Source organism: Saimiri boliviensis, chromosome 4, assembly GCF_048565385.1.
Source record: "Saimiri boliviensis isolate mSaiBol1 chromosome 4, mSaiBol1.pri, whole genome shotgun sequence".
Taxonomy (NCBI): domain Eukaryota; kingdom Metazoa; phylum Chordata; class Mammalia; order Primates; family Cebidae; genus Saimiri; species Saimiri boliviensis.
In genome coordinates this window covers 40,098,605-40,113,334 of record NC_133452.1, presented here as the reverse complement: position 1 = coordinate 40,113,334, position 14,730 = coordinate 40,098,605, and the positions used below count along the sequence as shown (strand labels likewise).

Here is a 14,730-nt window from a genome sequence, read left to right as displayed (position 1 = left end):
CCAGGATTAAAGGTACACACCAACAAGCCCGGTTAATTTTTGCATTGTTATAGAGATGGGATGTCACCATGTTGGCCAGGATGGTCTTGATCTCTTGATCTTGTGATCTGCCCACCTCGGCCTCCCAAAGTGCTGGGATTACAGGCATGAGCCACCTCGCCTGGCCGAATCTAATCTCTTCTATCTGACTCAATTGCTATAGTCTTCATGATGTACTGAATTTCACATAAACTTACTTCTATTCATCTTTGCATATATTACCCTTTTCACTTTAGGAAAAAAAATAAAATTTACTTATTTCCTTCAGCTTTGTCTTTAAAAATAAAAGTCACAGCCAGGCATGGTGGCTCACGCCTATAATCTCAGCACTTTGGGAGCCAGAGTTGGGCAGATCACAAGGTCAGAAGATCGAGAACATCCTGGCCAACACGGTGAAACCCCATCTCTACTAAAAATACAAAAATTAGCTAGGCATGATGGCACATGTCTGTGGTCTCAGACACTTGAGTGGCTGAGGCAAGAGAATCGCTTGAATGCAGGAGGCAGAGGTTGCAATGAGCCAAGATCACACCACTGCACTCCAGCCTCTCGACATAGTGAGTCTCAAAAACAAACAAACAAAAAAAGTAGCTTAACATCTTGTAGTGCTTTACAGTTTTTCAGTCTCCACTCACTTTCTGCTTTGCTTTTTGCTACTCACTTTTGACAGTGGGTAGAAAAAAACAAAACAAACTCAGGAGAACAATAAGCAAATGACCTAATTATCCTCTGTTTATACCACATTACCTAAGCAAAACTGAGAAGAGAAGCCTATTAATGACGCCATTAAGAGCTAGCTTTGAAAACTTGGCTTTATCACTTTTAGAGAAATATATGATACAACCAATTCACAGGCTCTGGGTTTTTCATTTGTTTTGCTATTTATCATTGCTGCTTTCACTATACTTCTTGACATCACTAAAAGAATAGGGACGTAGCAGCTACTGCCAGGTCTGGTAGAAAGAAGGGAGGGAAGGCATAGAAAGAAAAACATATGGGAAAGGCAGGAGGCAGCCAAGGCAGGTTTCAAAAATTCACTTCCTATTTAGTTACAGACACAGGGAACATATAAGGGAAAATGGTAGGCTGCTATCACTGGCCAGAGGTCAGTTTCTGGTTTTAGAGCTCTGGTTCTGGGTAGAAGTGAGATCCTCTTTGTTCCTGAGCTTGCCAAATCTCTCAGGAAGCAGTTTTTCCACCTCAATTGGAGGCACAACTCGACAAGTAGCCAAATGGGAACCTGGGATCGGAAAGTCAAAATTATCTTCCAAGATGAGGATGAAGGTATCTGGAGTGGGACTTTGACATAAAAAATCTCAGGATCTTGGAGCAGCGGTTCAAAGCTATCCACTCCATTCAATTAGCTGTCGCCATGACTTGCATCCACCTGATACCCTGGACATGCCATTCTTTCTCCAGGACGCTTTATCTTTTTATTCTTCTGGCCAGCTGTAGAGCCACCTGGAAATTAAACACCAGTAGCTACTTTGCATTCAGAACATGGGTTCTCCAGTTTGATCTGTTTTCCAGCTGTCATCACTCAATTTCATATCTCAGTACCTTTCTCTGTGGGGGTTGGAATAACCTCACTTCTGCAGCCTCCCTACAGCCTTTACCACATTTTGTACCTTGATGCTCTGCTCATGCGTGTGTCCTCTCCATTAAATTATGTGTTCCTGGGGGCAAGAATCCATGTCTCTTTTTTTTTCCTCTTAGTATCCCTGGGTTCAAGCAAATTGCCATAGCAGATGTTGGTGAACTGTTCAATTATTAAAGTACTACTGCCTCTGAAATAACTTAATTTCTAAGACATTTTTTATTTAATTGCACAAAACTACAAAGAAATAAGAGAGAGAGAGATGAAAAGTAGACAGCAAAGAAATCAGTCTTCAGGAAACTCTAAAATTAATAAAGTAAATGTTCTATGTCTCTGTGAAGCTACTTTTAGAGGCTTAGACTAAAAGTAGGTTTCCTAAAGGAAACAGAAACATACAAAAGCGAGGGCTGGCTGCATATGAGACTGTAACTAATACTCACTTATAAACAAGTTTCAGCTTAGAGGTTTTTAAGCACACATTCCATAGTTCCATTATTCATCTTAATCTTTAAAACAAATAATTATAGGCTGGGTGTGGTGGCTCACACCTGTAATCACAGCACTTTGGGAGGCTGAGGCAGACAGATCACGTGGTCAGGAGTTTCAGACCAGCCTGGCCAATATGCTGAAACACCATCTCTACTAGAAATATAACAACAACAACAAAAAATAGCTGAGCGTGGTGGCGCATGCCCGTAGTCCCACCTACACAGGAGGCTGAGACAGAAGAATCATTTGAACCATGAAAGCAGAGGTTGCAGTGAGCCAAAGATTGTGCCACTGGACTCTAGCCTGGGTGACAGAGTGAGACTTCATCTCAAAAAAAAAAAAAAAAAAAAAAAAACAGAAAACAAATATTCACTGAATGCCTTACTCTATGGTTGGGTGTCTTATCAAAGATGTTGCTTTAACCAAGTTCTTCAAACGTTAGTGTGAGGTAGATGACAAATGACACCAGCATCAGTCATGGGTGGAATTTTCCAGTTCCTCACTCAACTAGTGGCCGAGACAACTCTTTCCAACATGGGCCTTCAGGTCACGGTCTTTATCTCAGGACTGTCCTTAACACGCTTCAGGCCCTGCTGTGGCTCACCATTCCTTCTTCAGTAAGAATTGTACCTCCCCTCTGGCAGTTTCTGCCACTGTTACCCACTCTTTCTCAATTCATCCCCTGCTCAATCAGTTCCTGGGATGTAGACCAATACTTTAAGGTAACATCTATAACCCCTTGCTATGGCCTAAATGCTACTAACTTCTGGCCAGATTCCCATGTTGAAATCCTAACTCTCAAGGAGATGCTATTAGACAATGAAGACCTTAGGGAGGGTATTCGTGCTCTTACAAAGTAGACCCCAGACGGCAGACTCGCCTGTTCCACAGTATGAGGACGTGGTGAGAAGGTGCCATCCATGAGAAAGCCAGCCCTTCCAGACACCCAATCTACCAGCACTTTGATCTTGAGCTTCCCAGTTTCTGAAACTGTGAGAAATACATTTCCATTGTTTATGAGCCACCTAGTTTATGGTATTTTGTTACAGCAGTACAAACGGACTGAAACACCCTTGCTGGCAACCCTGCTCCTCCCCTGGTCTGTTTCTCAAGATCTCCCGGGTTTGTCTGAAGCCCATTTGCAGTCCATTATTAAAGTTGTTCTTTCCTGAGATGGAGCCCAGCCTCCTCAGAACAACTCATACCCAGTTCTTGTTTCACAGCAGTCATATAGCTTTAAAGGTAGTGATCAGCACCTAAATCTTTTGTCAACCTTTATCCATTTATTTTTATTGTTCTTGGCAAATCAAATTTTTTTGCCTTCTTAGTTTCCAAGCTGTGCTCCTGTTTCTTTTCTGAGAAATCTATCAAGTTATCAAGACATTTTCAGGATGAAATGAAGAAAGATTCACTCATGAAGATCAAAGGTTTTTCCACTTCCCCTTATGTTCTTGAACTGTTACTCAAAATTCCCCCATCGTAATTTCTATTAGGTGAGAATCGCATCACTACAGTTTGCCAATACACCTTCAACATGCATTAACACAGATAAATTTACACCAAGGTGCAAATTCCCTCACATATAAGACTTAATATACTTCAAGATCTAGGGTTCAAGAGAAGTATTTAAATATCAGCCAGGAATTTCATTCTGCTGCTGACTGACTACAGATTTATAAATTATAATATTCTGATATCCCTCCAGTTCATAAACAGTTGATTCACAATGCCTGTTATGGTATAAGCACTAACAAAATACTTGTTGACATAACACAAAATTATAAACACTAATATTTTGAAATTTAATGTTAGAATAGTACTGAATATACTCATGGTTTTCCTTATTTCCTTATGGCTTGTATATTGTCCTTCAGTGGGACTTTTATATACATATTAGCATCAACTTTCTTGTGCTAACAAAAACATCAACACAAGGCAATGGTGAATTTAAAAAGAAAACATTTTGAGAGTAACGAAAGCGACATACACAGCATATTATGGAAGAGACATGGGTGTTATTATTAAACTCTTCCTGGTTCTTTGTGATTATCTATTGCAATAAGGTAGAGAAATCATCTCATATCTCAGGGGGAGGAGGGGAGGATGAAACCAACCTTCTACCAGCCAGCAAAAGCAAAAACATAGACAAACACTGGACAAAAAGGTTAAAAGTGAAAGGCTATTTGTGTTTATGTTAGAAAATATAAATGGAGAAGATATTCATTAAGTAATGCTGGTAATAGTAGAATAGTAATATAACAATTAAAAGCCACAGCACTTCTGTGGTAAATACCTAGACAGGAAAAAAGAAAACTGCTTCCCTTATGCTATACGTATAATTTTATGGGTAGCTCAAATGAACTTCAAACATTGCAATGCCCCACTGATAAGTATGGAAGGCCAGGCGCTAAAAGTCAACTCTACTGGGGGGACAGAGAGGATGGAGGCCACTTCTAGCCAATCAGATAATTTAGCCAAGCTTAGAAACAATTCATTTATATTTTCTATTAAATGTCCTTAGCAGTCAGTAACAAAGTAGAATATGTGAATACTACAAAACAATCTTCCTTAGTGAGATTATCTAAAGCAACTTTTTTTTTTTTTTTTTTTTTTTAAATATGGGGTTTCACCATGTTGGTCAGGCTGGTCTAGAACTCCCGACCTCAGGTGATCCGCCCGCCTTGGCCTCCAAAGTGCTTGGATTACAGGCGTGAACCACCACACCCGGCCTCTAATGCTACTTTTACCTTTGCATGTTTGAAAGACCGAGCCCAAGACAGACGTGAATACAAGCAGCCTAAAAGATACATGAAATATAAAACAAGAACTAAAGACAATTTCACATGCAAAATGCTACTTGTGTGTTGGGCAGGAAATTTAACTTTAACATGAAGAAAGTTAACTTGAAGAAAAAAAAATCCCACTCATCAGCCTGGGCAACATAGTGAGACCCTGTCTCTACAGAAAACAAAACAATTAGCCAGGCACAGTGGCATGTGACTGTAGTCCAAGCTCCTCAGGAGCCTGAGGTGGGAGGATCCCTTGAGCCCAGAAGTTCAAGGCTCCAGTGAGCTATGATATCACTGTACTTCAGCCTAGGTGACAGAGTGAGATCCTGTCTGGACGGGGACACCCCCCCCCCACACACACACACACACGCCCTCACAAAAATAAGCATTTTCAGTAGAAGCCACTGAGCTTTGTTCAGAGTATAGGAACAGGGCTCATAGCACAGTGAGGCCCAACATGAATATGAGGGATGGACAAACGTTTTACAGGAAGGGATTGTGGGAACCTGAAAAGGTGAAGGGAGGAGAGGTAGATGGTAGAGAAAAACACTTTTAACAAGGAAACATAGTTAACGCTATTCTTGGGCAATGCCACATCTAGCACAATATGGGCATACTGAGCTCCAGCAAATGCCACCCACAGACACAGCAAATTCTGGGCGGATTAAACCCCACCAGCTGGAAGTTTATGAACTTATCCTAGCTTAATTTCTGTCCTCGTCCTCAAGAAACATCTCCACCTCCCAATCCTTAGTCTCAGGCTCATTACCAGGCTTACACTAGCCTACTGCGTACCTGTTTTTCACATGGGGTAGTAAAATTCCCACTTAACCAAAAGCAATATGGTGTCAGGCTCCAACATGTCATTCCCTGTGGGGATCTGACACAGCTAAAGAAGTGCATAGGTAGTTCCTGGCCCCAAGAGCTGCCCCATTAGCTGTATCCAAGGCTGCCTTGGCAGTCTATAGAAAGCTGATTCTGTATGATTGTCCCATTTAAGGACGTCCACCTCTCGTCTTCCATTTCCATCCCTCTGGTTCTCCTCTGCTTTCCCCATCGCTACACAGCTGGATCCTCCTCTCTCTGCCCAATTCCTATAAAGTTGACTACTTTCTGCTTCTCCACAAAATGCTGTCGGCTGCATCACTTTCCTGAGCCCTCCCTTAGTTCTGCACCGGGCAAGGCTCAGGACCTTGAATCTCAGCGGACGTCTGAGCTACCCATAACCCTCCTTGTCAGGAATGAGAGGTGGAAGAAAGAACTGCAGTGTCAGAAATCCATCACTTCAGAAGAGATTAATGAGCTATTGAATACTATTTTTTTAATAATTAAATGAATACAAAAAAAGTCATTCATGAGGTAGGAGCCTTTAACAACTGGCCCTCAAGCACCTGAGTCAAACGACAACAACAACAGCAACAACAACAACAACAACAACAAAACAGAACAAGTTCTAAGTCTTTTTTTTTTTTTTTAATTATTCAGGGTAGGTGCAGTGGCTCACACCTGTAATCCCAGCACTTTGGGAGGCCAAGGCAGGTGGATCACCTGAGGTCAGGAGTTCGAGACCAGCCTGATCAACATGGTAAAACCCCATCTCCACTAAAAATACAAAATTAGCCAGGCATGGTGGTGCATCCTGTAATCCCAGCTACTCAGGAGGGTGAGGCAGGAGAATTGCCTGAACCTGGGAGGCGGAGGTTGCAGTGAGCCGAGATGGTAGCATTGCACTCCAGCCTGTGCACTAGAACAAAATTCCGTCTCAAAAAAAAAAAAAAAAGAAAAAAAGCCTCTAGAGACCAGAAAGTTATACAAGGAGAAGATGAAAGGATTAAGAGCACGTAATGCCCTCCAGGGCAAAAATCAGTATTTACACTGTATCAGAGCCATGGAAGCCAGTGTAGATGATAGCATCAAAAATAGAACTTCCTTTACCATCTTGCCAGGATACGTCTACAGAAAGATCTAAGTTGCCAGATACTCTTAAGGTAAAGATCAAAGACTCAGAACTTGTTCTTGTTCTTTTTTTTTTTTTTTAAACTCAAGTACTTGAGGACCAATTGTTAAAGTCTCCTACCTCATGAATGACTTCAGTTATTTGCAAAAGCCAGTTCTGTAAAGTAAAATGCACAACTTTTATAAGACAAATATTGTGAAACTCTAAGCATGCTTTCATATGCCAACCAATCTAATACAGAAATGCTCATTTCTTAATCCAATAGTTTTATGAATACAGTTTTTACTGAACAACAATGCCTATATTTATTCGTTGGTCTTCTCTCATTACAGATATTAATCAGAATTCTGTACTTAGATGTTATTATAAAAATCACTGCAGTTATAGTTTGAAAAGGAACTTCATCCACATAATATATACTTTCCATTTCAAGTAATAAAAAAGACACTGAAAAAACAGTGAAACTGGAATGAAGCCAACACTTCAATGTTTTAGTAGAGTGATACTATAGAACTTGAGTTCTTGCTTGTTAATAATAAACAGACCACTCAAGTTGTGGTTCACACATTCAACAACTACTGACTCCCTATTAATTACCAGGCACTATACATGCTGATGTTTAAAATCCAAAGCAGCACAGGGCTTCACCACTGACCTCTGAATCTACATTTTGATAAAGGAGATAAAATACGTAGGGAAAAAATAATACAGGGCAGCCCTGGCTTCATGCTATGTAGTGGGGAAAAAAAGCAGGTGTTGCAGTGCTCACTGCCAGTTAAACATGGACAAGGACAAGATGCCAAAAAGCGTTTAAAAGTGTCAACAGCACAGTAAGAGGGGGTGAGAAGGGAGATTCCAGTCTTTTGCTCTGCCTCTTTCTAATAAAGCTTTCCCAGAGCCAACGGTGTTTTCCTGTTGTTTGATTCAACTTGATTTCCCTCTAACTTCAGCCCATTTTCTCTGGGCAAATAAAGAATTAATCAGTGTCCTCTTTATATTAATGCCTTGCTGCGAAAAGTTTAAGGCAGTCCTTTATTTTACCTTGAGTTGGCCAATGAATATTACTCCTTTACTTTTGCTCCCTATATTTTAAAAAGCAATGTCTTATAAAAACAACCTGTAGTACATATTCTTATTGACATCCAAATCATGAAATACCTACAGATAATAGCATATCATCTTTGTTGTGAAATTTTTCCATTGGGCCTTTTTCAGATTGCCTCTCTGCAAGTGAAAGCCCCAAGTTGACATTAATTTTAGAAACAGGTACATATTTAGACCCAGGTGGGAAGTCTTTGGCACAGATACCAAAGTTAAAAGCCTAATCATACATGTTTTTTTTTTTTTTTTTTTTTTGCTTCCTAACTGAGGAAATTAGCACTGTTATTAACTGCTTTCCATGGTTCTCGTTTTTTTTTTAAGAATGCCTTTGCTGATCATCTGCATTAATATTATGCTAATAAAAGGGGATGGTAACTAGTTTAGTCTCTTCAGTGTAGTAACTACAGATCAGAGAGACATAATTTGCATGTTTTCCTAATTGGAGTGAGCTGGCATTTATACACTCATTGTCACCATTTTTGGGGAAAAAAAAAAAACCCAAAAACTTAATACATGTTGGGCCAGACTGGACAGGAGTAATTTCTCCAATGGAATCATCTAAACTCATGTATTTCAAGAGATATTTTGCTCCTAAGCATGAATCTCAAATGACAAGGATGAGCATTCACACACAGGGCAACCATCTGCATCACAAAATACATTTCAGTTCCTCTCTGCAGAAGGAATTCATTTACTGTGGAAGGCCATTCACTTCCACTTCTGAGTGCTTATTCCTCAAAAAGCTTCCAAGTATTGTGAGAACAATGATTAAAAGAGGATCTTTCCATCTGTGCTGCATTAGGCTGCAAGACAGCCCCTCCTGCAGAAACAGTTTTTGCATAATTCATCATGCCATTTTAAACCCTAATCAGTGAATTGCAACAAGCGATGGGGTATGCATGGCAGAAAAGAGACTGACATTTATTAGCTGCCTCCTAAGCATTTACCTAATCCTTGCTTTGGGCTATTATTCCAGGAATCATAGTAGATGGTGACTCATCTTATCTCCAATAGGTTCTTATTCACACCTGAAGCGTTGTCATCATTCTTAGCCCATGCTAATATCTCCAGAAAAAATATTTCTTACATCATTATCACTGTACAGTGTGGGAAAGAAGTACTACTGGAAGACAGAAGGAAGTGGCTTATCTGCAGGTCTACTGTTCACCATGTGAGCATGGCCGATACGTCCTACAAGAAACATCCTACAAAAATTGTCTCTTCTCCTAGAAATCATATAGCACTAACCTGTTAGTAGTGATTTTTCACCTATAAAGCCATAATTTCACCTGCCACTTCACCTTGGAAGTGGCAGGCAAGGGTCTCTCTGGGTCCCAACTTACATCTCAACTATAGAATCTTTGTCTTGATTTTGTTATTTGGAGATCTGTTTAAGGATGCATCGGAAAAGAGTTTTATGATTACAAAAAAAAAAAAAAAAAAAAAAGAAAAAGAAAAGAAAAGAAAAGAAAAGAAAACTGCCTTAGGCACCTCAAATTAAAAAAAAAAAAAATTAAAAGTGATACAATCCTTAAGCTTTAAACACTGAAAAACGGATTTAGCAGAAGGTATCAATGATGGCATGCAATGTACATAATTTTAAATCAGAAAAAGTAGTGAGAAAGTATGTGGGCAGCAGGACTGAGGATGTGGACAAATCTTAGACTAAAATTTCTTACCTTCCATTTCTAATTCCCTAGGTCATGGTGAAAAGAAAAACAATACATTTTGAGTTTTCTATTTATAGGGCACAGTAATATCCAACATGATAAAGTTCTTTAGTTTGGTGATTCAGTAAGAGTCAAGAGAATCGTCTCAAAAAATACAACTTGAAGAATTGAGTTCACTGGTAGAATCTTCACTGAAACAAATTTAAAGTCAGTAACTCATAAGATTCGAAAATAACTAAACCTCACTTTATGAAATCTTTAAAAGCACAAAGGTGTTTCAAATACGAGAACACCTTTGGTGTTTCAAATATGAGAAGTAAATTGATATTTTAGAACAGTGCTGGCCAATAGAAATAAAAAATGAGATGAAAGTGATTTAATATTTTTAGTAACTACACTTTAAAAAGTGAAAAGTAGGCAAAATTAATGTTAATAATTTTAACCCACCCAATATACCCCAAATATTATCACTGAAACATGTAAGAAACGTGGCAATTAATAAAATCCTTTTTATTCCATTGTAAGTCTTCAAAATCCTGCATGTAATTTGACTTCCATCATAACTCAGTTTGGAGCGGACAGTCCAAGTGTTCAATGACCACAGGTTGCTGATGACTACTGTCTTGACAGAGTAGCTTTAGAATGAATGAGGCAGTAGGCAGGTTCTCCTTGTAGAGCCCGGCAGATACAATTGCCATAATTCCTTCTCATTGCTAACATTTACAAGTTAATGCCTGTTTATCCACAGAATATTTGGTTTCTCATTGACTCAGCAAATATTCAGTGAAAAACTACTTTATTCCACACTATGCCAAACTATGGAATGCAGGTGTACTTCAGACAAGATAGAGCTAGAATTTATTTTTTATTTTATTTTTTTATTTTGACACAGAGTCTTACTGTCGCCCAGGCTTGAGTGCAGTGATGCAATCTCAGCTCACTGCAACCTCCGCCTCTGGGGTTCAAGCGATTCTCCTACCTCAGCTTCCCTAGTAGCTGGTATTACAGGCACTCACCACCAAACCCTAGCTAATTTTTTATGTTTTTAGTAGAGACGGGGTTTTGGTATGTTGGCCAGGCTGGTCTTGAACTCCTGGCCTCAAATGATAAACCCACTTTGGCCTCCCAAAGGTAGGTGGGATCACTTGATCCTCCCACCTCCACCCACTGGGATCACAGGTGTGAGCCACCATGCCTGGCTATGTGGTAACTGCGATCTACCTATCCTACCTATCCTAAGTGGTAACTGCAATGGAAGTACATATTAGGGAAGTCACAAGCTCTAGTGAAGGGATTCGTTGAAGGCGTCACAGAATGACATGAGATGAGCTGGAGGTTGAGTAGGACTCTGCCAGTTAGAACATAATGAGAACGGCCTTCAAGGCATGGCAACCACGCCAAGCAAAGACAGAGAAGCAAGCATGGATGGTGAATTCAGAGAACCGTGAGTGCAATGATGTAGACAGACTGCATTCATTTTCAGGGAGGTACAACCCTTTGGACGAGGCAGAAGGCATGGGGCTGGGGGTGGGGGAAATGAGGCTGCAGCCAAATTCTGCAGGACCTTGCTTGTCAAATTGAGAACCTTGGAAATGCAGGCAGTGAGACAATGGAAAGTTGTTTTTTTGTTTTGTTTTGTTTTTGTTTTTTTGTTTGTTTGTTTTGTTTGAGACGGAATTTTGCTCTTGTTACCCAGGCTGGAGTGCAAGGGCGCGATCTCGGCTCACCGCAACCTCCGCCTCCTGGGTTCAGGCAATTCTCCTGCCTCAGCCTCCTGAGTAGCTGGGATTACAGGCAGGTGCCACCATGCCCAGCTAATGTTTTGTATTTTTAGTAGAGACGGGGTTTCACCATGTTGACCAGGATGGTCTCGATCTCTTGACCTCGTGATCCACCTGCCTCCGCCTCCCAAAGTGCTGGGATTACAGGCTTGAGCCACCTCGCCCTGCGACCATGGAAAGTTTTCAAGCAAGCAAATATGACTATCAAATTCCTGTTTCAGAAAGATAATTCTGAGAAGGCACATCCTGAGACAGCCTGGGGCCAAGGTGCTGTGGAGTAAACAGATCGCTGAGCAATGATAAGGTGCTGAATCCAAAGAGCAGTGGTAAAAACAAAAGCGAAAGGACACGTTCAAGAAGCTTTTCCCAAACAGAATGCCTTGCTGACCAATTAGATAAAGTAGATGAAGGAAAGGGAAGAAACAAAGAGAATTCCACAGTTTGTTCTTGGACTGGAGGGTAGACGGCAAAGTCATTAACTGAAAAAGGGAAGACAGGAAAAAAAAAAGGAGGTTTGGCAGAGAATGTGACACCCTCAGTTTGGACCTGCAGAGCTGTGTGGGAGATCCTTGCTACCTAGCATGCTCCACTGACCAGCAGCACTGGGCATCAAGCTGGCCAAAAAGGCAGAATCTTAGACCCCATTCCAGATCTGCGGAATCCAAATCCGCATTTTAACAAGATTCCAAAGTTTTGCCTGTGTACAGTCAAGTTAGACAAGAACTGATCAGGCATTTCAAAGTCTAGGTTGTGCCCATGAAAGAGTTACTGGCTGGAGGATAATTTTGGAATGATTAGCATATACATGAGAGTTAAAATGATGGGAGTGTAAGGGAGATTACCAAAAACAAATTTAGGATGAAAGAATCTGTGTGTGGTGTGGCGGAGGCTGCATGTTTGGAATTGAAATAAAGAATAATCATAAAGGTCTACAATGGCTCTCTTGTTAAGTATGTTAAATAAAAACTGAACCAAGAAGAAAAGGAAGAGGAGGAGGAGAAAAAGAGAAAACAAAACCTTGGGAAAAAAAATCACAATGGTGCATTAACATTAAAGTTATAAAGAACTTTTTACAATTAAGACAAACTCATGTTACTGTTCCTTAATAGGGAAGCTGGGCATCAAAAATTTGATTTGTGTGGAAGCAGAAACAAATGGAAACTTTATGAAAGAAGTGGGAGCAGCCAGGTGTGGTGTTATACACCTATAGTCCTAGCTACTGGGGAGGCTGAGGCAAGAAGATTGCATGAGCCCAGGAGTTCAAGTCCAGCCTGGGCAAGAAAGTAAAACCTCATATAAAAAAAAAAATGTGGGATATAAAATATGGATAATTTGTTTAATAACTTGTAAAAAATGTTAATATATGGGATGATGAATATAAAAATATTAAGTGGTTTGCCTTGATAGTAGGATTATAGATTATTCATTCTACTTTACTGTTTCTTTCCCCCTATTTAATAAATATGCATCCCTTTTTTCTTTAAATAGGAAAAACAATGCCGCTGACTGCTGAGGTGGGGAAATCAGAAGGCCTGGATTCCTGGCTAGTTTTACCAAGCAGCTAACTGACTTCAGGCAAGTCATTTCACCTCCACATGCCGCAGTCTCCTCGGTGGTTTAACGAGAGGCTTGGAACTAGATGGTCTCTTCTAAGAAAATTTCCAGCTGTGACTGTGTATGATCCAAACTGGCAGCAAGGTGAGATTCATATGTTTCCTCTCAAGTCTCCCTTGACCACACCACAAATAATGTGCACGGTCTCCATTCTGCCCTCTACCCTCAGCCCATCCCAGTCTCTTCATCCCACCAGCTCACCCAGCGAACAATTTTCCTGGAGTTTTGTTCAGAACCCAACAGCAATTTAGAGCTGGTTTCAAGTCCACCAAGCAGTCATCTGTGTCCTCTGTTTCCCAGGTGACACTGTTGTCACTACCTGGTGTTGCCACACACAGACACACACACACACACACACACACACACACACACACACATACACACACAGAGAGAGAACACAGAGTCCCTGCAACCAAGGGCCCCTCCCAGGATCCATGAAAGCTGCAGGTCTCTGAGGGGTAACACTCTCTGAAGGCTCCTTGCTAGATGCCAAATGATTAAAAACCATTGTGCATAATTACCATTCCACGTAAAAAGCCTTAAAATATATTTTTCATGGTTTTACTGCAGGTCACGGAAGCAAAGGCAGGAATAGCAAGCTGTGCTCTTTTATGTGGGGGGAGAGTGCACATGAATACAAACATGGCAGAAGATGAAAGTACAGCAGACAAGGACAAGCTGTTCTTTCAGCAGTGATAGCAAGCCAGTGTGAAGGACCCACCAGGGCATGGTGCCTGCTTCTCAGCTTTTTGGAACAAATACTCAGTGTAAACCCACACTCTCCTTTTGAAGTGGGTGCAATTTGTCTATTGTCATCCTCTTGCCTTAAATTATGCTCCAATATGGATCTGGAGAGGTGTTTTTGTTCTTCTAGTGCAGAAGTCCTTCACATTAGCCCGTGAAAGCTACTAAAGCAGTTCTTCCTGTGTAATGAATGCTTCTCTCTACAGCAAAGTTGTAGTCAGATGGCCTCCGAGTGACACTAAATCCCCATGTGAAGGCTTCCTTCTGTTGCACTGTGCAAGGATTCACAAGCACGACTCTGTGTCCATAGGCAAAGTTAGCTGTTTGGTTAAATCAGGGTACCTACAGCTCACACCATCTGATACAAGATTCACCGGTCTCTGTGCCTTAATCAATTGGTACTGCTCAAATAGAGAGAGGCACGTTAGGCTCAACTGGATGCGTAAGTGAGGAACGGTACTGACTGAGCTTGTCAACTCTTAATTCCAACACATCTCAATTCCTAATAAGAAATTTAAAAGCCTAAAATCTTCCAGAAAAAGACAATTTTCATGCATTTCAAATGAAAATGTTAATTAAATTAACATTTTATTATTTATGCTGCTCAGTTGTGCCATTATAAGAATAAAAGGAGTATTTAATAATTTGTTAGGGGCAATTATCACAATAACAAGACTATGAGGCAGTTGTCATTATAACCCCCATTTTAAGGATGAGGAAACTGAGGCTTGGAGAAAATCAACATGGCCAGGAAAATTCAGATGCGACCAGGCTGTGTTGCCACAAAACCCATGCTCTAGCCTCTATATGACAAAAGGCTTTGAAATCTGTCCTCGGGAAGGGTAATACAAGCTCTGATGGGGTTTAGGGCTGACATGACCCTACAGATCACTAAGTCCAGTTATTCTCAACCTATCTAAGCTTCACAGCTGGCTCGTCAGAGGAAGAG

The 14,730-nt window shown here is 40.7% G+C and overlaps 1 protein-coding gene across 9 annotated transcripts in view; it reads right to left on the bottom strand.

Moving 5' to 3' along the window:
* Nucleotides 1-14,730, bottom strand: part of ARHGAP18 (Rho GTPase activating protein 18) — a 230,945-nt gene that overhangs the window by 110,912 nt on the left and 105,303 nt on the right. Inside the window, exon 1 of one of the 9 annotated variants that reach the window (XM_074397484.1) lies at nt 13,239-13,261. The exons of the other annotated variants lie outside the window; for them this stretch is intronic. The gene's annotated coding sequence lies outside the window, so the exon portion shown is untranslated. Of the gene's footprint in view, nt 1-13,238; nt 13,262-14,730 lie in introns of those variants that run through there. 9 annotated transcript variants of the gene reach the window in all.